Here is a 24,219-nt window from a genome sequence, read left to right on the forward strand (position 1 = left end):
TACCCCCCTTCCCCTTTCCCCTCCCTACCTACTGTCAAATAAAGACACCTGTTTTTGAAACCAAAATGTCTGTTTATTTCACATAAGTGGGTGGTGGAAGGGAGGAATGAGGGTGGGAGAGGGGAGGGGGAAACCTGGGACGAGGGAGCTGGAAGGGGAGGGAAGGGAGGAAGGGAAAGGAAAGCTCAGGGGTGGGTGTCCGGCTGCCTCTCCCGTCTCGCCATACTGCGGGTCCGGGGGTGTCGGTGGGAAATGGTTGTGGAGGGGGGGGCAGGAGGGACAGGGGGTGTGGAGGAAGCAGGAGCGGAAGCAGGAGCGGGAGCAGGAGGAGCAGGGGGAACAGGAGGAGCAGGAGGAGCAGGGGGAGCAGGGGGAGGAGGAAATGGGAAGCGGTCGAGCAGGCTCTGGAGGTGGCCTCGCAGGGCACGGCCCTGCTCCTCCAGGGCCTCCAGACTCCTCTGGCGCAGCCTCAGGTCCTCCTGGACCCAGTGGTCCTGGGTGCGGAGCTGGTGGTCCATGAACCGGAGGTGCTGCCTTTGGTACTCCTCCTCGTTCCTGGCTCTCCTGCTTGCCCGGGCACGGGCAGCTTCTGCAGGCGGTGTGGTGTGCCCTGCAGGCCCAGGTGCTGCAGCTGTGGTGCAACAAGACCAGCGGTCAATTACCCCAGGGGTCCAGGTGTGTGAAACCCAGCTCCCCTCTGCAAGGCCAGGGCCCCTGCAGGATCCCCAGCTGCTGCTCTGTGGTGGGCAAGGCCCAGGCGCACGGTCCCGGGGCTCCCTCTCGCCCCAGCCCCCCGTACACATAAGGGGAACACGATGGTACTCACAGGTGGATGCCTCCCCGGCCTCGGACGACACAGGCAAGCGGCTCTGTGGGGTGCCTCGGGGGTCCCGGGTCCCGGGCAGGCTGGCGGCAGGCTCCTGGCTCTCAGAGCCCTCCTCCTCCTCCTCCGTCTCCAGGAACGGGCCCTCTGCCCCGGGGTCAATCACGTCCCGGGGGGCAGGGATGGCATGAGCCCCCAGGAGGCATGGAAGTGGGGGCAGGCCTCTGGGTTGGCCCCTGGCTGGCAGGCCCGGGAGTAGGACTGCCGCAGGTCTTTGACCTTGCAGCGGACCTGCTCCCGGCTGCGCTGGTGGCCCCTGGCGGCCAGGCTGGCAGCCATGCGGCCATAGACGGCCGCGTTCCTGTGGCTAGTGCAGAGATCGTGGACATTGGAGGCTTCCCCCCAAACCTCGATGAGGTCCACGATCTCCGCACTTGACCAAGTGGGCGCCCGCCTTTTGCGCCCCCGGGCAGGCTCCTGGGAGCCGCCAGGCTGGTCCTGAGGAGCAGTGGAGGGCTGGGAGTCCTCGGGTGGCTGGCTCATCGTGTGGCAGGTGCAGGGTCTGCTGGCACGGGTGCTTGCAGCCTTGCAACCGGCACAAACTGTGTAGCCAGCCCGTGGCCCTTTAAGGGCTCCGGGGCCGGGAGGGGGGCAATAGAGTTTCCCTGGTGTTGGCCAGAGTGGCCACCAGGGAAACCTGGGAAGCCTTAGCCTCCCACTAGTTCGAATTAAGGGGCTACACAGCCCTTAATTCGAACTAGCTAGTTCGAACTAGGCTTAATCCTCGTAAAATGAGGTTTACCTAGTTCGAACTAAGCGCTCCGTTAGTTCGAATTAAGTTCGAACTAACGGAGCGCTAGTGTAGCGCCTAGGAAAGTTAGTTCGAACTAACATCCGTTAGTTCGAACTAACGTTGTAGTGTAGACATACCTATAGATTGCATAGCTTCTTTTAAGTTTAGCATACAGAGTCTCTATGAGGAAGTTTTAGGAAGTTTATTAGTGTTGTAGTTTATTTTATTTAGCTTATAAATTACTACTGTGTAAACAGTTTGTACTGATTTCACTTTTCAAGTGTTACTCGAATAAATTAGATGCTTTCAATAATTGTGAAGTGTCAGTATCAGGGCTGGTATTCAGTATCTGATAAATCTAGGTGTATGCCCATTCTTGGGGAAGGAAGATTTTATTTATTCATTCCAAAATAGTCATAAACTGCAAAAAGTAGTAGAAACTCCTGCTACAATATAAGTATGCATTACACAGATACCTATTCAATTATTACTCTGAATAAGAAAACAGTACATTAATGAATAGAAAGCATTTAGACACAAAGACAACAATGGGTAATACACTGAACTATCTGTATATTAATCTAGGAATAATATTTTTCAGAGAGTCTAAAATAAACCATTTGATGGAAGTAGGATTAGATTCATGTGCTTATCCTGGAAATATCACTGAGTGCACTTTAGGTATAGCTCTGTAAATTATAGCAAGTTTTTCCAAGGACACTAAACAAGTCGCATTCTCCTGATTCAGCTGAGCCTTCAGTACATTTAAGACACGTCCTGCTGAGCTGTTCATAGTAGTAGTTCAAAGACACCTGCCTGTGCAGCGTACCAAGTACTTTAGACACCCATTAAATCTGTCTTTGTAATTAAATGACAGTGCGCTTTCCTTTGATCCTAAAAAAGGAGAGTCCAAGATTCTATACATAGTACTGTGATGCAAGTAGAGGAGGCTGTTCAAACATTGAGGCATGCATAGAGTTATTTAAAGCATCCTAACAGCATAGCACTGAAATCAAAGCCCTTTGATAAACAATATCCCAGGAAAGTAATTTTATTTTGGTATATTTCAGAGAAAATCATGGATAAAGCATAACAATAAAAAGTGTCCAAACCACAGAAATTAGGGCCCAAAGCACGAAGAAAATCTTGTCCATGACCAAATCCTATACTGAAAAATGTTTTATTTTAAAATACAGTTGAGATTTATGGCATATAGGTTCCTATTCTTTTTCAAAAAAAGTTACGTTTCCTTACAATCCCAGGAATCTGATTTTTTTTATTGTCTTCTTTTTACTACAGGCAGTCCCCGAGTTACGCGGATCTGACTTACGTCGGATCCGCACTTATGAACGGGGCTTTCTCACTCCGGAGCTCGCAGGCAGCGGGACCGCCCAGAGCGCAGCGGTCCTGCCACCTCGACCTCCGGGGTGAGAAAAGCTGCTCCGAGTGCCCCTAGTCTGCTGGGGACCGTCTCCAGCAGACCAGGGACACCTAGAGCAAAGCCGGGGAGGTGGAGGGGTCCCGCGCCTCTGAGGCTTTGCTTCCGGTGCCTCTGGTCTGCTGGGGACCGTCTCCAGCAGACAAGGGACACCAGGAGCAAAGCCGCAGCGGCGGCAGAGACCCGCACCTCCCCGGCTTTGCCAGAGCAAAGCCTCAGAGGCGCAGGACCCCTCCGCCTCCCCGGCTTTGCTCCCGGTGTCCCTGGTCTGCTGGAGACGGTCCCCAGCAGACCAGAGGCACCGGGAGCAAAGCCTCAGAGGCACAGGACCCCTCCGCCTCCCCAGCTTTGCTCCGGGTGTCCCTGGTCTGCTGGGGACCGTCTCCAGCAGACCAGGGAGACGGGGAGCAAAGCCGTGGAGCACGCGGGCAGCGGACAGCCCAGACGCGCCGCGGCTGTCCTGCTGCTGGCGTGCTCCGGGGCTTTGCTCCCCGTCTCCCTGGTCTGCTGGTCTCCAACAGACCAGCAGACCAGGGAGACGCAGAGCAAAGCCACGGAGGACCCGGGCGGCGGGACCGCGGTGGTGCGTCTCGGTCCCCCGCCTGCGTCTCCCTGGTCTGCTGGGGGGGGGGGGGGGGCGCAGCTAGTACGCTCTGGGCGCTACTGGACCAACCCGGCAGCACCCCAGCTGCTCTGCCCCAGGTGTCCTGATTCAGCCACTGCTGGTCAGTTTCAGCAGTGGCTGAATCAGGACGCCTGGGGCAGAGCAGCTGGGGTGCTGGTGGATTGGTCCAGTAGCGCCAAGGAGGGGCGCTACTGGAGCAACCCAGGAGCACCCCAGCTGCTCTGCCCCAGGCGTCCCCAAGTCAGCCGCTGATGAAACTGACCAGCGCTGACTACAGGAAGCCCGAGGCAGAGTTGCTCTGCCCTGGGCTTCCTGGAATCAGCCACTGATCAGTTTCAGCAGCAGCTGACTTGGGGATACCTGGGGTTCTTAAGTTGAATCTGTATGTAAGTTGGAACTGGCGTCCAGATTCAGCCTGTTGAAACTGATCAGAGGCTGATTCCAGGAAGCCCGGGGCAGAGCAACTTTGCCTCGGGCTTCCTGTAGTCAGCCGCTGGTCAGTTTCAGCAGCGGCTGAATCTGGACGCCAGTTCCGACTTACATACAGATTCAATTTAAGAACAAACCTACAGTCCCTATCTTGTACGTAATCCGGGGACTGCCTGTATATATAAGCTTTGAAATTAGTCTGAGGCAGGCTCTGTTAATGTGAACACGCTACCTTGACTTAGAGCCCCAGGAAGTGCTGGGGAATAATTAATTCAAATTACTCTGTTGAGTAGTTATTTCAAAATAGCAGCACCAGAGCATCCACACTCCTACTATTTCCAAATAACTATTTAAATTTAGTGTTATTCTCCAAGAAAAGCAGGCATACAGATTTTTAAATAAGAAGCCCCTTATTTGAAATAACGGGATTGGTAGTGTAGATGCTTTGCTTATAAATTCGACCTAAAGGGGGGTTAATTCAAAATAAAGTTCTAGAGTAGACCCGGGCAGTGTGTCTGTCTGTCTCCTTGCTGGGGGACATGCACCCTTGCCCCCAGCTGTGCCTATTGCAGCTGCAATGGCCATGGATAGATGCTTCTCATCTGTCCCCAAGCTGCTGCAATAAGAGAGGTCTGAGGTTGTCCTCTCTAACCACGGCAGCCTGCATACTGAACCCCTCACCCCAGAACAATGATTTAAATGAAGAAAAACACTTCTTTGAATTAAGGACTGGAGCATTAAGGAGTTAGGGACCAGGTAAATCATTTGGGCTACGTCTACACTGGCATGATTGTCTGAAATGCTTTTAACGGAAAAGTTTTCCGTTAAAAGCATTTTCGGAAAAGAGCATCTAGATTGGCACGAACGCTTTTCCGCAAAAGCACTTTTTGCGGAAAAGCGTCCGTGCCAATCAAGACGTGCTTTTGCGCAAAAAAGCCCCGATCGCCATTTTAGCCATGGGGGCTTTTTTGCGCAAAACAGTACTGTGCTGTCTACACTGGCCCTCTTGCACAAATGATTTGTGCAAGAGGGCTTTTGCCCGAATGGAAGCAGCACAGTATTTCCTCAAGAACACTGACAATCTTACATGAGATCGTCAGTGTTCTTGCGGAAATTCAAGCGACCAGTGTAAACAGCTGGCAAGTTTTTCCTCAAAAGCAACTGCTTTTGCGGAAAAACTTGCCAGTCTAGACACAGCCTTACTGTTTTACTAAAGCTGAATGGTGTATCAGACTCCTAGTCATCTGCAGTTTTCTTGTGCTGTTTGCCAGTGCGGTACTACTTTGTAGAACCAGTGGCAATAGACAGTGACACGTGACAACCACCATCACCACAAAGCAACAATCCAGGATGTGAATCCAATACTCCCCACTATACTGTTTTCACTCCTTAGGAGCAACTGTAAGGGCTTCAATAACATATTGTTTACCAAGTGACCAGCCAATTCATCAACTCAAAAACTGGGCCACTTTTACGAACATTATAATAAAGAGACTTTTGATGTTAATATTATTGCAAATAAATGCCATTCAGAGTCATTTATCAGCTTTCAGAATTTTAAATGATAGCACTTGTGATAAGTGATATTTTGTGTTCATAGGAAACTGCTAAAATAGATATTGCAGTATATTGTTATGAAATATTACAATTTCTTTTGCAGTACAACTAAAATATCTCAAACAAGGATCAGAGACCCAGTGCAATAAGTACTACACACAAAGATAACACTGAGGTAGTTCCATCCACAGAGCCCATGACCTCAATATAGTAATCCATAGAAAACAAATAGAAAAATGAGTGTGTGCATGTGGGGGCAGGGAGAAAGGACGGAGGTCAGGTTTTCTTCTCCCTCAGTAAATAAAGAAATGACATTTATTTGTTTTAGTTCTGTGAAAACCTTGCCCCAGTCCTCGATCCCACAACCACTAGAATCAGAGCTGCATTAATAGTAGAGAAGTGAACAGTGATTGTATATGGAAACTTGCAATGCCAGACTGCTACCAGTCAGTGCAAAATCATTTTGGAATTGGAAAATTCATAGGGGATGTTATTGTCGTGGAAGTGAGTAGGGCTATTGATCATATCTTACTACATAGGATGGTGATTCCAAGGCTATCTGCAAAACTTAGTGGATGGATTTACAGCAATGGGGCTCCTGAGCTGTCAGTGGGGTTCCTGAACTGTGGTGGAGCAACAGGTGGTACATACATCCCCTATATTGACAGCAGTCCACCTTGTCCACAGTATATATCAACAGGCCGGGCTAGTTTTAAGCACTGGTGGATAACCAGGACACTTCACAAATATCAGGGTGCATCTACACTGAACCGTTTTCTGGAATAATAGCTGTTATTCTGGAAAAACAATACTGGCATCCACACAGCAATTGCATTATTTCAAAAGAAAATTGAAATAATGGAGGGCTTTTTCCAATGCTGTTAAACCTCATTCCACGAGAAATAATGCCTCTTCTGAAAAAGTTCTTTAGGGAGAGGGTGTATGTGGACGCTCCAATGCTGCTATGTCAAAATAGCTCCTCACGAGGGCCTTTCTAAAGTTATTCCTCCCCAGTGCCTCCTGGGGCTCTAAATCAAGATAGCACATCCACATTAGGGGAGCCTGCCTCGGACTAATTTTGAAGCTTCCCTGTAGTGTGGATGCTCTATTTCAAAATAAGCTATTCCAGAAGGTATCTTCCAGAATAGCTTTTTCTGAAATAAGCTTGCTATGTAGACGTATCCTCAGTGTGGGCTACTGAGGGAAGGTGCATCTTTAAGAACACAGGACTGTTCAGAAAGCTGCACGCAGGGAATTTCCCTGCCCCATAGTGTTTCTCTGCCATGAGATGTTCCCTGAGGCACTTTCTCTCCCTCAGCCCAGAAGTGATGCAGGGGGCACTCATATACCTCCCTACAAACTTTAAATTGTGCCCCCTCACTACCAAGAATGGGTGTCTCTGCCTGAACCTATGAATTATGTGATTCTTGGTGTATATTTATAAGTACTGTTTGCTTTGAGGACTATGATACATTCTTCAATATGTAGCGTGAACTAATAAAAATAATTTTATTTTTCAACAATAGAATGAGAATAAAAAATAAACAGTGCAAAAATCACTGTGAAAAATTCACGGGCAATAAAATTAAACATAAATTAACAGAGTGGAACTTCAAAATTGAAAAGGCAGTAAACATTTTTGTCCATTTCAAGACACAAATATAGTCAATTGTGGCTACATAGATGTTCTCACAGATCAGCATATGTGATGCTATACTTCCATATGGTTTTCCTGCTGTCATCTAGTGTGGAGTGGTGGGGAGAAGGATGCAGTCCATGTTGCCATATGGTATATTGTGGGATGCAGAAAACAGCAATTACAGAGTTCTCAAAGTGTAGAGAGTCTAGGATTTTTTAATCTATATGTCTACTAAGGGCTTCAGCATTTGAATTTGCTACTTGAGAATACCCATTATGTCCTGATGTGTTTCCCTTTCCTTGTCCTTCTAGGTATTCTGGACCTGTCTCCTGGCCTCTCTTTCCTTCTCCATGCTGTCTGCCATAGTAGTTCTCCAAGCCCTTTCTTCATGGTCCAATACAGCACTGGCTTTCCAGGATTTCACTGAACATGACAATGATCCTTACTTTTTCTTACTTGTCAGGAATAGGTATTTTGGGTGAAAGGGCACCCCTCAAAGCCACCACATCAGAAGCTACTAATAAAAAGAGGCAGGTGCGCGCCTAGGTTTTCAGTCAGAGTGGAAAGGAAAGTGCCTTCTCTTGTTCCCATTAACACTAAATAAGTAGAACTCTGTGTAGGTACAATTGTCTAGCGTGGATACAGATATCCACAGATACACATCGGTATCTGCTGATCTGCAGGGCTCTACTCCCAGAGACACTGGTCAATGGAGAGGAGCATGGCCCTGTGTCTCCTGAGAGCCAGCACCCCACTCCAGCAGTTCCTCTCAGCAATGTGGCTGTACTGCCCCCAGCCCTGCCCCTAGCTGAGTTGTCAGACCCCAGCCAGGAGACGCCGCCACTGGGGACGGGGCTGGGGAAAATACAGCTGTGTAAATGGCACGGGTTGCTGGCTCCCAGGAGCAACGGCCCCATACTCCTCTCTATTGGCCGCAGTGTCTCTTAGGAGAAATGCTTATTGATCCCTCACATTTGGCAAGCCTCGGCAAAGCATTGCTCTCCAGAAACAGTCTTAGTAAATATGGTCCACCAGGTGCAAGGGTGATGTGGAGTGGATCTCTGTGACACAAAGATAATTTCCACAGAGATGAGTATCAAGCACTGACACTATTTTCTACAGATGGTGGTTTTGGCTGGTATCTCACAACTAATAAGGGTACGTCTAGACTACATGCCTCTGTCGCCAGAGGCATGTAGATTAGGCTGTCAGTCCCCGTAATACATGAGGTTTGAAGGGATGCCGGAAAGGATGAGACTACAACTGGGGGCTTTAAAAAGCACAAACTGATTTTATTTTGATGATGCCAGACAATCATCAGAACAAAAATTAAACAGATTGCCAGACAACACAAAACAATTCCCTGAGGCTTTTCTAAATCACAATAATTCCCAATAACTGCCCAGGGGTTAGGAACAGTTGAATTAACACTGGTCTTGTCCATAGGGCTGATTATTTACACAACTTTATACAAGGAAACAGTAAAAACCCTAAACCACAACTATTTATAAACTAACTTAGTAACTTTTTAACCACTGTCACTTGACAAGCAATAAGGACAACTAAGAAATCAATTAGGATAGGGATGATGGCGGGGGGGGGGGGGGGGAGGTTATACCAGTTCTGGAGACAGCAGGAACACAAGTACCGGTCGCATGCTCATAAACTGTCTCCACTCGGGTCGACCAACTCGGAGTACACTCAGTAAGACTCGAGAGCGGGGGGTGCAAGGCGTCTGGGTGATCAGGCCAGGAGTTCACTCGATGCGAATACCCAGTGAGAGAGGGGCTGCCTGCCTGTTTTATTGCCTGTGAACTTATCACCCCATAGGTTGGTTTTTGCTGCAGTGGGTGGAGTAGCAGGCCTGAGCACAAGTCAGCCCATTGGCTGATCTTTCACTGCAATGGGTGAAGCGAGCAGGGGAAGATTATTAATTTACATGCCCTTATATGGAAAACACTCCACCTCACAGACAGAGCCCCCTATACCAGCCTTAGAGGTATTACAGGCTATGGCTCCCTGCGACGGGCAGCCATTGTTGTAGTTCTGACTCGGACATAGGCTACCAGACATAGGAAAATGAAGCAGCGATTTAAATAATCGCCGCTTCATTTAAATTTACATGGCTGCCGCACTAAGCCGACAAACAGCTGATCAGCTGTTTGTCGGCTCAGCGCGATAGTCTGGACGCACGGGTGTCGACATCAAAGGTATTTGTCGACCACCCAGGTATACCTCATCCCAGGAGGCATACCTGGGTGGTCGACAAATACCTTTGATGTCGACATCCGCGCGTCCAGACTATCGCGCTGAGCCGACAAACAGCTGATCAGCTCAGCGCGGCAGCCATGTAAATTTAAATGAAGCGGTGATTATTTAAATCGCCGCTTCATTTTCCTATGCCTGGTAGCCTAATCTACATGCCTCTGGCGACAGAGGCATGTAGTCCAGACGTACCCTAAGGGTGCATCTAGACTGCACCTCATTTGAAATAAGCTGCACAATTTGAGCTACACAAATTGTGTAGCTTATTTTGAGTTAATTTCGAAATAGCTTATTTCGAAACGTCCCTTAATCCTCATGGAATGAGGTTTACAGGGATATTGGAATAGCGTGCCCATTATTAGAAATCTATTTCGACAGGGTGCATTGTCAAGATGCGGAAAACACTATTTCAGGGTATTGGAGGTATCCCGAAATAGTGCCGTTATCTAGATGCACCCTTAGGGTATGTTTACACTACAACACAAAGTCGAATTAAGATATGTTAATTGCATAGCTGAAGTTGAAATAGCTTAACTTGGCTTTTGACGCTGTCTACTCTGCAGAAAGTCGAAGGAAGAACACTCTTCCTTTGATTTCCCTTACTCCTTGTGAAAGCAGGGTTACCGGCATCAACTGGAGTGCCCCTCTTACTTTGAATTAGCTGTTCCAGCTAGACAGCTAATTCAAACCCTGGAAGATTGACAGCAGCAGCTTTGATCTTACTCTGTAGCGTAGATGTACTCTATGGGAAAATGCCTGCAGATACTGATCCTTCATCAAGCTCGTCTGTGCTCACCTGGCAGGACTGGCCAGACTAGCAGAGTTGCAAATAGGCCGTGGCTCATGGGATGACTACATTCCCTTTTTCATTCTCCTCTTCTCTGTTCACAGTCTGTTATACTCTAAAGAAATCTATACTGAACATTTGAAAACTGATTAATCAAAAGTTTGTAATTTGGCAAAAACAATAGGCTTTCACAGGGATTTCAAAAGGCACATTTCTGGTACAATGGCCACACAATTCTCTGAGCAGATTTCAAGTCCCTGCTCAAAAGCATAGGGGCACTTGAATGTTCTAAAGTAAAGTTTGCCAAAATTTCTTTAATGTGGGCAAAACAATGTTTCTGGATTTTGGCTCTTCTGTTTAGACATTGGGAAACTTCAGAGCTTAGTGTGAAATCTATCTTTTTTCTGGCTTTTGGATGTGGAATATTTAATGTTGACATCTTAATTTGGGGGTCAAAGACATTTATTTCTGGCTGGCTTTAAGTTTATGGGAGTTAAGGAGCTCAGATTGTAATTCATCCCTTTGATTAAAAAAGTAATAAAAACCAATAGGTTATTTCTTCATTTAGGTAAGTGGGATTAAGGGCAAATTTGTGTTTATTGTTTTTATTTTCCTAATTTATCTTTATATTGTCCCTATATCTTTCTTTTTGTTGCTAAGGATTTTCCTTCATACTATAGGCCTTGATTGTGCAAACATAGTTACCCATGTCACTGTCCCATTAAACAAAGCGAGGCCCTAATCCAGCAAACACTTAATTCTGTGCTCATTTTTAAACATATTAGTAATCCACTCTGATGTACCAGTGAAGTTACTCCTGTACTTAAAGTTAATCATTTGTGTAATTGTTTGCAGGATCTGGGCCTGCTGAATTGTTTGCTGAATTGAGTTTTTATTGTTAGTATGCACGAATTCATCCAGTCTATGATAACAGTCACTTATGAATGTTTTAATTTTATTCTCAAAATTTTCACTATATTTGTGTAGCCAATGCTATTGTATGGGTGTAATTTATAAAACACAAAAAAAGTCAAATTTCTTAGAATTTTAAGAATTGGTCTGTATGAATTCCATTGAGGATTGAACCTTCTAAATAAGAAGAGCTCTCAGCCATACTTGTCTCTGTTTTCATTGCCCAGACATTCTAGGCTTCAAAGTGACAACCCTGGAATCTAGTATAGATAAAAGGAAGCAGGGAGTTTCCATTCTGCTTGGAACAGATACAAAACTAAAAGTGTGGATGGTGGTAGTGTAACGTATTATAATTAACTACTTAAGAGTTGCCTCATGAGGCACAGATCCAGCTATTAAAAACATGTCTCTGATATATTAGAAGCCTGCAAATATATATACATAAGCAACTCAAACCAAGCAACCTCAAAGACCCATGGGACATCTCATGTGCTTAAGATTATATATACTGTATGCAAGTATGTGCATGAGCACAAATACTCATGTGATTAAGTTTATTCATATGCATAAGTGCTAAGCAGCAAGTAAAATGAGTATTATTCATTGGTTTTGTAAGCACATCAGTGTATATTGTGTTTGACATTCAAGAGGCAATGTCTCTTGCTTTATAAGGTTAGGGACTCATCCTACAGAGACCTATACACAAACTTACACATATGAATAATTTCATTTAACATAGTGGTGCTACTCAGGTGAGGGAAGTTACGCATATCTACTACATATTTGAGAGAGTCTGTCAGTGAGCAAGTGAATCTGTCTGTCTGACCATCTGTTTGTTCAAGAGCTCCTCCTAAATGGTTAAGAGCTAGGATCACCAAATTTGGTATGCAGTTTTAACTTCAAGTAAGGCAAGGGTCTGGTTTTGCAGGGGTGGTGGTGAGCGTGAAGTTTCCCCCATCTCCCATAACCCCGGGAACACACAAAACTATACAGAAAAAAGAGAATCACTAGGCAAGTAAAAGGGACTTGCTGGGGGCACCCTTCCCTCGTCTGGGACTGCCCCAGCCCCAAGCTTCCCACTCCCTCAGGTGCCCTTTGGGGAAGGCCTGCAGCTCCTTCCCTCATTCATATGGGAATATTGTTGGCTGTTTCCCTTTGTCAGGGAGTGAAGGGAAAGTGCATAATTTGCTACATTTCTCAATCTGGCTGGGAAGTACATAAGGCAAATGAACCTGGACCTGTCCAAGCTGGGGGCCCCTGCATCCCTACCCTGTCTGTGCTTGCTGGAGCTGCAGTGGACATGGAGAGGTGCTTCTTACCTGGACCCAAGATGCTACAATGAGAGAGGGCTGGGGGTATCCTAGCTCCCTGGGGAAGCCTGCATGCTGAACCCTTCATCCCTGGCCATACCCAGAAAAATGATTTTAAGTGAAGAAAAACAAAAAATAATTGAGTTAAGTACTCGAGCAATCCTGGGTAAATCTTCTAGTGCTATAAATTTTTAGCAGGATTTAGGCTGATCCTTTCTTTTGTCCTCTCAATCTAGTGAAACTATATTTGTTTTTTGTAAATGAAAGAGTTGTCACTTGCAATAAAAAAGTTTTATTTAAACAAATTTAAAAGCAATTAAAGTAAATGGGTACCCGCACAGAGAGATTTTTGGATGAAATCAAAATAAATAAATCCCCCCATCCTGCTGGAATACAGATTGATGTCCATTGCAATTGACCAGAAGTAAAACAATTTTTTTTAAATGACACTGTGCCTGAGGGTTTTTTTGGGAGAGGGCAGGGGAAGTACAGGGATGGAATGATCAACTAGCATTCCAGCTTAGCTAAACTGCTTTAAGTGTGGGAACTTTTCCATATTGCTTGTCCAGTTTTGGTATCATGGAAATTTTGCAAAGGCTGACGTTCTGGTATAAAGACGTGTTCCTAGGGGACCTTGAGACTGAAGAATCTGGCAGGCATTCATAAATGAAACCTGTTTTCTTTACTTGAAGAGTTCCTGTATGATTTGTAACAAATCTCTTCTAGATAGTTTTACTATTCAAATAGGAGAGAAATGATGTAAAATGTCTTAAAGCAGATTGTTTATCCTCTTTCTCAATATAACTTAGAATCAGAACAGAAAATAGAAGTTATTGTTCTTTATCAGCTAGAATTAAATGATCAGTTCATTTAACACAATTTCAAAAATAAATAAATAAACAAATCAATCATGATTTGCCTGATGGCCTCATCACCAAATATTTCAAAAGGCAATATCTCAGAAAAAGGAGGGTTTCAAAAGTATCATTTTTAGTAAGAAAAAATATGAAAACTATGAGCCTGATTTTGTTTTCCTGTAGTCTGTGACTAATCAGGAATGACTCAAAATTCAATTAATTTAGGCCATTTAAATCTAGTATAAGTAAGCAGAGAACCAGGAACTTTGTATTTTAGTAAATGTTTAGAGGATTATCAACAAGTATAAGGTACCTGGAATAATTTAGAAACACTTTTTCTAAAAATATCCCAGGCCTAAAGAGGCTTGTCCTTTTTGCATGTACAATCAAAACACAACATTATTAATTTGTATTACAGTAGGGTCTGTAGATCCCTCCAAGATCAGGGCTCCATTGTGAACTATTATTGCTTTTAATTCTTATTTCCTTTGAAATTTCCCATGTGTAACATTTTATTTGAATGTTCTTGGTTCACCTTTTAACTTTGTTCTAGTCTGCGTCAGTGCAAAGATTAAAATATATCAGGAGGCTAGCTGTCAACTAAACATTTCAAGTATTTGCTTATTTAAATGTGAACATACATCTGAAAATGTTCAGAGGATTCACTTATGCTTTTTATACATAAAGTTTTTCCATCAGCAAGTAGCAAGAATTCCTGTATGCAACTCAGATCATTTCACTTACTCTACTTTGTGCAGAGTCAGAACCAAAAAAGAAAAAGTAAATCCATTCAAGTTAGTTTCTATAAGAAAGTCAATCTGGCAGAGACATTAAGAACAAAAGTGTGTGCTTTTAAGGTTGAATTGGTGAGTATCTGTATAAAAGTCCCGGCCCAGATCCCCTACTATAACTTGGTATAGCACCATTGAAAACAATAGACTTTTGATAATTTACACCAACTGAGGGTATGACCCATTGTCTATGGTGGACTACTGGTGTGGGTAAACAGTCACTAACATAAGGGACACACAATCCTCTCTTTAAAGAATATCATTCCTACAGTTTTTCTTCTCAATTCAGTAGACTTCCGATAATCCGGAACCTATGGGACCTAGGTGGTGCCGGATTATCAGATATGCCGGACTATCAGGAGGTACTATAAACTGGTTATATATATACTATATACATTATATACTGTATATAAAGTGTTCTTAACCCTTTTTATTGTACATACTGTATACAGTATATTGTAATATTTTAGTTTTTTTAAGCCTTTTTTACCCTTTTTGCTCAGTTCAGCTGCTGCCACTGTTACCTTGTGACTCATTTTTTGCTGAAGCTCACTCACTAGGCTCTTGCCATTTTGATGCCGGACTATCAGGAGTGCCAGATTATTGGATGCCGGACTATTGGAGTTTTACTGTATATGGTATACTACCAGAAACATTAACTGAAGATGCAAATTAAAAGCTTGCAGCACCTTCCTGAAGGCACACTCATCCTTGTAAGGGGAGGCCCTTGGTTCCCAAAAGTCCTTGTGTAACCCACACACCTAGGCTACATCTACACTACAGGCTTCTTGCACAAGAAGCTTTTTGTGGAAGAGATCTTCCACAAAACTTCTTGTGCAAGAGTGCATCCACACTACAAAAGCGCATCGCAAAAGCGATGCGCTTGTGCGCAAGAGAGCATCCAGACCGCATGGATGCTGTCTTGCAAGAAAGCTCTGATTGACATTAACGGAATGGCCACCAGGGCACCTGTGTTTCTTTTGATAGGTTGTTTTTGCACAAAAAACCCGTTTCCTGTCCACACCCACCTTTTTCTGCAAGAACTCTTGCACAAAAAGGCTTATTCGTCGTAGAAAGAGGAATAACTATTGCGAAAAACTCCTCTTTTCTTCTGATTTGCTGTAAATTTACTTGCGCAAAAATGTACTTGCAGCGTGGATGCCCCACGAGTTGCGCAAAAACTCTGCAGTATAGATGTAGTCCTAGTGTGGTTCTCTGTATCATGCAGTGGCACCTAGACCACTGAAACAGATAAGAACAAGAGACTTCTCTACAGCATAGGCTGAGAGCCAGCTGGCTTTTAGCTCAAAGGGTAGAGGCTCCTATACTAAGCTCCCGAGATCTCAGATTCAAATCCACCTGGTGGCAGTTACACTTGCAATAAAGTATCCCTTCTATTCCTAGAATGCAATGTGCCCAATTCACTAATGCCCTGCCCTTCTGGAAGCCTAGAGCCATTCTGCAATCTGCATAGGCATAAGAGAGTATGAAGAATTATACCCTGTACCTTCACTGCTGCTTCTCATCAGGTGAAACTGTGGAAGCGTGGACAGCTTAATGAGGATCATAGCGGCAGCCACAATAGCTGGCATTTGAACAACTGGGGTTTGTAACTTTGTTCAGGTCATGCTTCCAGTCCAGCCAGCGGTAGACTTCTCTGTGGCCCCTGCCACAGTGTTTATTTATTGTTGGTGGACCTCCTCAGGGACTTAGTGGGGATTAGCTTTTCACCAGTCTAAAACACCCTGGCTGTGTCTACATTGGAATCCCTTTCCGGAAAAGGGATGCTAATGAGACACTTCGGAATTGCAAATCCGCAGGGGATTTAAATATCCCCCGCGGCATTTGCATTTACATGGCTGCCGCTTTTTTCCAGCTCGGGGTTTTTGCCGGAGAAAAGCGCCAGTCTAGACGCGATTTTCCGGAAAATAAGCCCTTTTCCGGAAGATCCCTTATTCCTATTTGAAATATTTAAATCCTCCGCGGATTTGCAATTCCGAAGTGTCTCATTAGCATCCCTTTTCCGGAAAGGGATTCCAATGTAGACACAGCCCCTCTTTTAATTGCTCCTGCTGTAGTCTCTATCTCTGGAGTCAGATTACTCTCTCCTCGTGACTCAGTGGTGCTTCTTCTTCATGCCCTCTAGCCAACTCACTGCACCTTTCTCTTCCAGTGCAACAGTGGACAACTTGAGTCCCACAAATCATATGCGGCCCATCGGGGTTCTATGTATTGCCTGCAAGACAATTTGTTTACCTTTTGCCAGATTCCACTGGTTTTCATCCACAAAGTTTTTTTTTCCCTGATGGTATTAGAGGTGAAATGCATGTAAAGCAAGGGCATGTAAAGTGAAGTGGATGCTGGTTGCACACAACATTGACAGAGAGAGTTATGTACTTCCCTCTGCATCATATCCAAGTGCTGCTTTGGTTCATTCAGCACATTCCACAAATTTTAGACATGCAAGAGCAGTTAGCAAAAACTACCCTATCCTGGGAAACCATCTTGTTTACAACAATCTTGCGTCCCACTGAGATGAAGGAGCAGGGGCGGATATACGGCAGGGCGAACAGGGCGGCCGCCCCAGGCCCCGTGCTTCAGAAAGCCCCGCACATGTGCCGTGGTGCCGCTGTGCATGCGCATGGCGTCATTGCGAATGCGCCGTGGCAAAGGGGGGCCCCGCGGAATTATGCTGCCCGGGGCCCCGCAAAACGGTCATCTGCCCCTGTGAAGGAGGGCCACTCATGTGGCCCGTTCACTAGCATAGATGGCCCATTGGTGCTTGAGGGCATCAAAGTTTCTCTGGACAAACTATCCCAGGCAGTCTTCCAGTCCACTGCCCAGACTATACCACTTCCCCGTAGGAGAAACTAGACCTGCCCTCTACTCCAGGTTTCAGCCCAAGGACCCTGTGTCTAACAATCACGGTCTACACCAGTGGTCTCCAACCTTTTTACACCCAAGATCATTTTTTAAATGACAGAACAAGCCAAGATCTACCACCCTGCCCCTTTCTTGAAGCCTTGCCCTCTCTATTCTCCTCCTCTCCATCACTTGCTATCCCCAATCCTTATACTGCTGCTTTCCCCCCCCAATTCTTCTATAAGAAAAGGTTTTTCCAACATTTGGCCTGTCTAGACTGGACCAAATGTCAGAAAAAAACCCTTCTTTTGGAAGCCCCCTTATTCCTCGTGGAAAGGATGACCGAAAGATCATGTTTGCTTTTCCACTAAAAGAAGTGGAAGAACAAATACATCCCTGGATGCAGAAGTGTTTTTCTGAGAGATCTCCAGAATCCTGAAAATGTCCTACAGTCTAGCCGTAACCTCGCTGGGTTGAGACAGGATGTGTAGGCTCTGGGGTGGGAATGAGGGACTTGGGTGTGGGAAGGGGTCAGAGGTGCAAGCTCTGGGAGAAAATCTGGATGCAGGAGAAGGTGGATAAGGGGACGCTGCCTCGGGGAGGAGGGACCAGGCCAGGCAGTGTTGGGGTCAGATGTAGGGTTAGGGTACTAAGCAAGCCACAGACTTCTGGATGTGAGGGTTCAGGAATTTGGGTTGGGATATGTGAGGGGCTCAGGGCAGGGGGTTCCAGTGTATGATGGGCTCAGATGTAGGGTCTGGGGGAAAGGGGAGTGCAGGAGTGTTATGATGCTGTGGCCAGATGGGGGATTGGTTCTAATTTGGGGTTTGTTGGCCAGGCAACAAAGTTTCTGCATTGTCTTTATTTCTGAGAAGGGCAGGGAACCTGTTTTGAGTCAGGGGTCACTGACCCAAGAAATGTCTGTTGGGGGTCACACAAGTGAGATACAAAAAAACCCTCCTCCAACCCCCCCCCCCCCCGCAAGCTTCACTAATGTGGCCCCAGCTGTGTTGGTGGGAACATGGGACATAGTACTGGGGAAGGGTGCTCGTGGGTGCTTTGCCAGGGGACAGGGTACCAGTGGGGACAGAGTTCTGAGGCCGGGGGCAGAGGAGAGGGAACAGGGTGCTGCGAGGGCAGAGGACAGGGTTCTGGAGCAGAGGACAGAGTGCCAGTGGGGACAGGTTTCTGCAGCTGGGGACAGGGTGCCAGTGGGGACAGAGTTCTGTGGCTCGGGACAGGGGAGTGGGGACAGAGTTCTGTGGCTGGGGAGAGGGAACTAGGGAGTAGGGGCAGGGGAGAGGGAACTGGGGAGTGGGAACAGGGGGCAGGAGTGCATCTGCCTCCTCCCAGGATTCCACCCCTCCCCCCCGAGGGAAGTCGGCGCATGCTTCCTCCAAGCCCGACTCATCCCTCCTGTGCCAGTGCAGGGAAGTTGCCGTGCTCCTCCTCCGGGGTCAACGCCCCCTCCTGCAGCGTGCCCGGCAGAGCAGCCAGCACACTTCCAGAACCCCTGGAAGTGGTGCTAAGCTGCGGGACTTCTGTCCACCCACGGGAAGCCAGCACTACCTCCATTTTTGCTGGAGGTAGGTAGTGGGGCTTCTCGGGGGTGGAGGGAAAATGGGGGGGGACCAGATGCCTCGCAATCAACTGGTCGAGGCCTTGCAATAGACGAGTTGATCGCAATCGACCTGTTGGTGACCATGGGCAGGGCTCGCCGAACCGCGGCGAGCCCTGCTCACCAGCTGTGCTGTCTGGCGATCTGCGCATGCGCAGATCGCCCGAACTCGGCTCTTCCGGGTTGCAATCTACTCACCACAGGTGAGTAGATTGCATTATTTGTTGAGTCCCGACCTCAAAACTATCTCAGATCCTAGGGGTTCCTTCTTATCCTTTCCCCCCATCTACTAGCGCCCATCTGAGGTACCACTGAAACTTTCTTTGCTTTCTGTGGCTACTTCACCTCCTCAGGTTCTTGCTAGAGTCTGTATTCCAAGGATCCCAGGGTTACTTTCCACTTGGGAGGGCTCCTCATTGAACATATGAACATTCATGCTAAGTCAGACCAAAGTTCCATCTAGCTTTCTCACAGTGGCCAATGTCAGGTGTCTCAGAAAGAATGTATAGAATAGGTAACCGTGAAGTGATCTATTCCCTGTTACCCACTTCTCCGTGGTGGTGGGAAGTGGAGTGCCACCGCTGAGAAGCTGAGTGCAGCGAGCTGGAAGGGGATGGCACAGCAGAGTGGCTGGGTCGCTCCGGCTCCTGCCACCCATGTGGTGAGTATGGGAGGGAGCAATCCCTGCTGCCACCCTACACCAGGCCCTATAATCCACTGGGTCCTTCCCATCCACAGGATGTTTGGGGTAGCCACAGGGACCTCAAAAGCACAAGGCTTGGAGTGGCTGCCCTAATTCATCCTATGGACAGGATAGCTCCGGTAACAGCTAATTTAGAATTCCCTTCATTTTATATATATATATACACACATATATATATATATATACACACACATATACATATATATATATATATATATATACACACACACACACACACACATACACTTGGGATTATGTTTTCTAATGTGCATTCCTTTGCATTTATCAACATTAAATTTCATCTGCCATTTTTTTTAAACCAGCCACCCAGTTTTGTGTGATCCTTTTGTAGTTCTTCACAGTCTGCTTGGGACTTATGTTGAGTAGTTTTGTGTCATCTGCAAATTTTGCCACCTCGTGATTTACCCCTTTTTCCTGATCCTTTATGAATATATTGAATAGGTCTGGTTCCTGGGGACATCACTAATTATTATCTCTTCCAATATCCTTCCTCTCTAGGGAATGGCTATAAAGTTCTTCCCTACAACCCAGTCTTAGCCCTTAACTTCCTCTTTTTATGCCTAGCGTGGCTCCTCTCCAGCTGAACTTCATCAGCCATTAGGCCTTATCTGCCCTGACTCTCTCAGGGTGCTGCCTGTCAAAAGGTTAATTGGCCCTTTTTACCTAGTCAAACTTTGTGGGGAGTAGACACCTCATTAAGGTCCTCATTAGAGCTGGGATTCAACTCATTACATATTGTCTTTTTTTCTGTAGTCTTTCACTAGCAGTTGTATAAACAGCAGCAAACATTTGTATTTTTGCATAATACATCTTCTTATAGTAAAATAAATGTCATAAGTATCTTTTCTTATCTTTTTTGCCTGGAAACTTTACTTTATTGTTCTTTTTTATTCTGTTTTATGGCATTCATATTTTTATATTGCAATTATCACTATAGCATCTGAACATCTTTAGAAGTGTTTAGTGAACAATTCTTGGTTATCCCAAATACTACTTTCATATAATTCTTCATTTCTGAAATATGAAAATTAATATATAAGTGTTGAAAAACTCCATTGACACTAATGGAAGGTTTGTCTGTACTTGGGGTGCTAGATTGGGCACAGAGCCTTACCTTTTTGACAACTACAATATATATTTTGTGAGATTGTTACTCCATTGTGGAGTTCAAAAGTACACTTAACTGTTATAGGCCAAGTCAATAAGACTTTAGTTGAGTACTGACTGCATGATTTGGTCCATTTCTTGAATAAATGTCCAGTTTCTAAGGCACCGGTCACCAACCAGTCGATCGGGATCTACTGGTAGAGCTTGGAGCCTCTGACAGGTGATCCTGACTGGTTTGGCCAACAGACTATCCAGCGCAGCACTTAAGCTGCACATCTTCTGCTCTTTGCCTTGGAGCTGCCCTTGCCTTGGAGCTGCCCTTCCCACAGGGACAGGGACAGGAGAGGAGAGGGCACTGATGTCAGGGTGCCCCCCTCCCACCCTGTATTCTATCTCCACAGAACGGGGGGAGGGCACAACAGGGCTTGGGATGGAGAGAGTTTGTTGACTGCTTTTGAGAGTGGTGCAGGGCCAGGGCTGGGGTGAGTCTGCCTTAGGCCCACTGCACCACCACCCAGGAGCCACCTGTGGTAAGCGGTGTCCAGCTGGAGCCAGAATCCCAAACTCCTGCCCCAGTCAAACACCCACTCCTGCACCCCAAGCCCCTGCCCGAGCCCTGAGCTCTCTGGACCCAAACTCCCTTACAGAGCCTGGACCCTGAACCCCTTGCTACACCCCACCCCTCTGCCCCAGGCTCAGCTCAGAGCCCCTCATGCCCCAAATCCTTTAGCCCAAAATCAGAGTCTGTGTCACAACCCTCTTCCACTACCTGATGAAAGGGAAGGAGAATGAGGGAGGGAGGACTGAGTGAACAGAGGCAGGGCCTCACAGAAGGGGCACGCAGGAGGAGGGGCAAGGCTATTTGGGTATGAGATAGATCCTGGATTGCATTTAAATTCAAAAAGTGTCTTGCACTTAAAAAGGTTGGAGACCACTGTTCTAAGGCTATGTCTACACTGCAGGGAACAGACAGAAAAAGACACACAATTCCCGTATGCTTTTCTGCTTTTCTTCTGAAAGAGGCTTTTTCCGACATTTGGCTAACGGGGCCAAATGTCAGAAAAAAACCCTCTTCTGGAACATCCTTTCTTCCTTGTAGAAAGAGGTTTACAGGGATGCCGAAAACGCATCTGCTTTTCTGATTTTTTTTTCTTCAGAAAAGCAGACGCGTTCCTTGGACGCAGCAGAGCTTTTACCAGAGGTATCCTGGAAAACTTTTGCAGTGTAGACATAGCCTAAGTTGCTATTTTCCCCTTTCACCACAAAAGATAGGTCTTCTGCATTCAGACTTAATTGGCAGTAACTGAGCCAACTCACCCAAAATAATTTCCCCTTCATTGTCTGAGGATTTTGGACTGTCTTACTGCTGACTCAAAGAAGGAATTTCATTTCTGAATTTTTAAGAGCTTCCTTTCTATTAATTAGAGATGGGTGTAAGAAGTGGTGATAGGTCCTTTGAAACAAGATCAGGATTAGGTTTAGACTAGCTTCATGTTCAGAGTCAATAATGACGAAATCTTGTGACATTTCAGTCAAATCTTTCAAGAACATCTATTCTTGTGAGATTTTTGCCACTCTGGGCCACAATGTCACAAAACAACTTTTCGCCTGAGATTTCAACTGCTCCAAGGCAGAACCATTGAGAACGAGAACTTTTGGTTTGGGATCTGACTTAGAACCAAAGCCAGACAGGCAGATTTAGATCTGCAGAGTAGATTCAAAACTCTTACACACTGAAATTTTAAAAAAACAATGAATGGTCCTGCAGCACCTTAGAGACTAACAAAAATGTAGATGGTATCATGAGCTTTCATGGGCATAACCCAATTCTTCAGATGAATGGAGCAAGGGGTCCAGAGTTGCAAATAAATAGCATAAAAAGAGGGGATGGAGAGGGAAAGGGAAGGGAAAAAATGTGACAGAGTGTCTGCAGTAAATGAGGCTAATTGTGTGGGCTATAAATGCACAATACTTACCTCGTAATGTCATTAGGCTGTTGAATGTAGTGCCCAATCTAAGTAAGGTCTTTCTTTGTTCATACTTTTATAAAAGGTGTCACTTTTGCAGATGAAGGCAATTTCTGAAAGTTAGTGCTGGTATCATAGGGTCTGAAGAGAGAGTCAACATAGCCAGATAACCCTGTAGTAAGTGTGCCAATGCCTGAAATGATGGGATGTCCAGGATTTCCAGGTTTGTGGAATTTATTTTATTTATTTGCAACTCTAGACCCCCTTGTTCCATTCATCTGAAGAAGTGGATTTTGCCCACAAAAGCTCATGACACCATCTACATTTTGTGTTAAACTCGAAGGTGCTTCAGGACCATTCCTTGTTTAATTTTTGTTTTGTTACATACTAACAGGGCTACTCATATGAGACACTGAAATTTGTAGGTTTCAAAATGAGGGTTTCCCATTTTTGGCCCATATCTCACTTTTACATACATCATTATTTCAGATATCCATTACTCCCTTCCTTATACATAGCCTGCATCCCGCAGAGGGCATCTCAGGGACATATTTGAAGCAACTTTCCCCATTTGATCTCCAAGCCGCAGCGCATAAATTAAGCGGATAATTTTGCAGGATCGGGTCCTTAGTACCTGCATGCTGGCCCAGCAATGGAGCGCACTGTATTTTCATTGTGTTTGCAGGGAGTGGTGACAGGGGTGCTGAATTCCCAGCTCTACTGAATTCACCATGAAAACGGTCCTTTCTGCACAGCGGTGCCGGTGGCTAATAAGTTTCATCACCCCAGGGTCCCAGTAAGGAGCCGGGGGTGGAAGGGAGGGAAGCGCAGCTGAGTGGCCTCTAGGACCCAACAAGCGGCCGGAGCAGGCTCTGGAGCATGCGTGGCAGCGTGTGTGCAGCTGGCGGCTGCTGTTGCTGCCTTGTCCTCCGGCGGAGCCGCTGCGGGCTGAGAAAGGGGGAGGGAGCGGACGAGAGTTTCCAGTAAGTGCCCCGCACTTTCTCCACTCGCAGGCGGCGTCTGGCGCTCCGGAGATGAAGGTCTCGACGTGGTGCCGCTCTCCCCTGCGCTGTTAAGTGCCCGCCGCGCCAGCCAGCGAGGGGGAAGCACAGGGCTGACCCCAGCCCACGCGGTAAGTTCCCCGCCGCGCCCCCTCCGCACGGCGAGCGCCGCTTGCCCCGGGAGAGGGCTGAGGGCGCTTCCTCGCCGCGCGCTAACTTCCTCGCAGCAGCCAGCGGGTCGTGCCCCAGCCTGTGCCTCCCGAGAGCCCCGGTCTCGGCCGCAGCCCCGCACAGGCGGCGGGGTGGGGAGCTGGGGCCACCCCTCTGGGAGCAGGCAAGCGGGGCGCGCACAGCAGCATCTCCGGAGGGGGCGGGGAGGTGAGGGACTCTGCCCTGTACCGGCGGCGCGGCTCCGGCTGCGGGCTGAGAGCCTCGGGAGTGGCCCAGCGCAGAGGACCTGGGCAGGGCTGGGGCGAGGCAGCCCGGGGACTTACCTGGTACTTTGGCTGCCTCCCGTCGGGGCCGCCTCCAGCCCTGACAACCGGCAGCGAGCGAGGGACGGACCCCTCGGCAAACCCTGTGAGGCTGGCCGGGGACTGGGGAGCGAGAGCCGCCTGTAGCGCACCTGGGCGTTCCCGCTCCTCTCTCCCTCCGGCTGCCAGCACTTGTCTCGGCCGCCCACGGACCGCCCTGCTCTTCTCTCCCTTCTCCTGC

General features: G+C 46.9%; 1 protein-coding gene and 1 long non-coding RNA gene across 4 annotated transcripts in view; one reads left to right on the forward strand and one right to left on the reverse strand.

Annotated features, from left to right (window-relative positions):
• Positions 1–370: 370 nt before the first annotated feature.
• LOC142829367 (uncharacterized) lies at positions 371–24,214 on the reverse strand. The gene is made up of 2 exons (XR_012903755.1): positions 24,000–24,214; positions 371–631 (listed from the first exon to the last, which is right to left on the reverse strand). It is a non-coding gene; the product is annotated as an uncharacterized LOC142829367 (long non-coding RNA).
• TSPAN12 (tetraspanin 12) overlaps positions 23,392–24,219 on the forward strand; it is a 72,101-nt gene continuing 71,273 nt past the window's right edge. For all 3 annotated transcript variants that reach the window (XM_075929020.1, XM_075929028.1, XM_075929039.1), the window contains exon 1: positions 23,392–23,636. The gene's annotated coding sequence lies outside the window, so the exon portion shown is untranslated. The remainder of the gene's footprint in view (positions 23,637–24,219) is intronic.

The sequence above is a fragment of the Pelodiscus sinensis genome, chromosome 1, assembly GCF_049634645.1.
Source record: "Pelodiscus sinensis isolate JC-2024 chromosome 1, ASM4963464v1, whole genome shotgun sequence".
Classification (NCBI taxonomy): Eukaryota; Metazoa; Chordata; order Testudines; family Trionychidae; genus Pelodiscus; species Pelodiscus sinensis.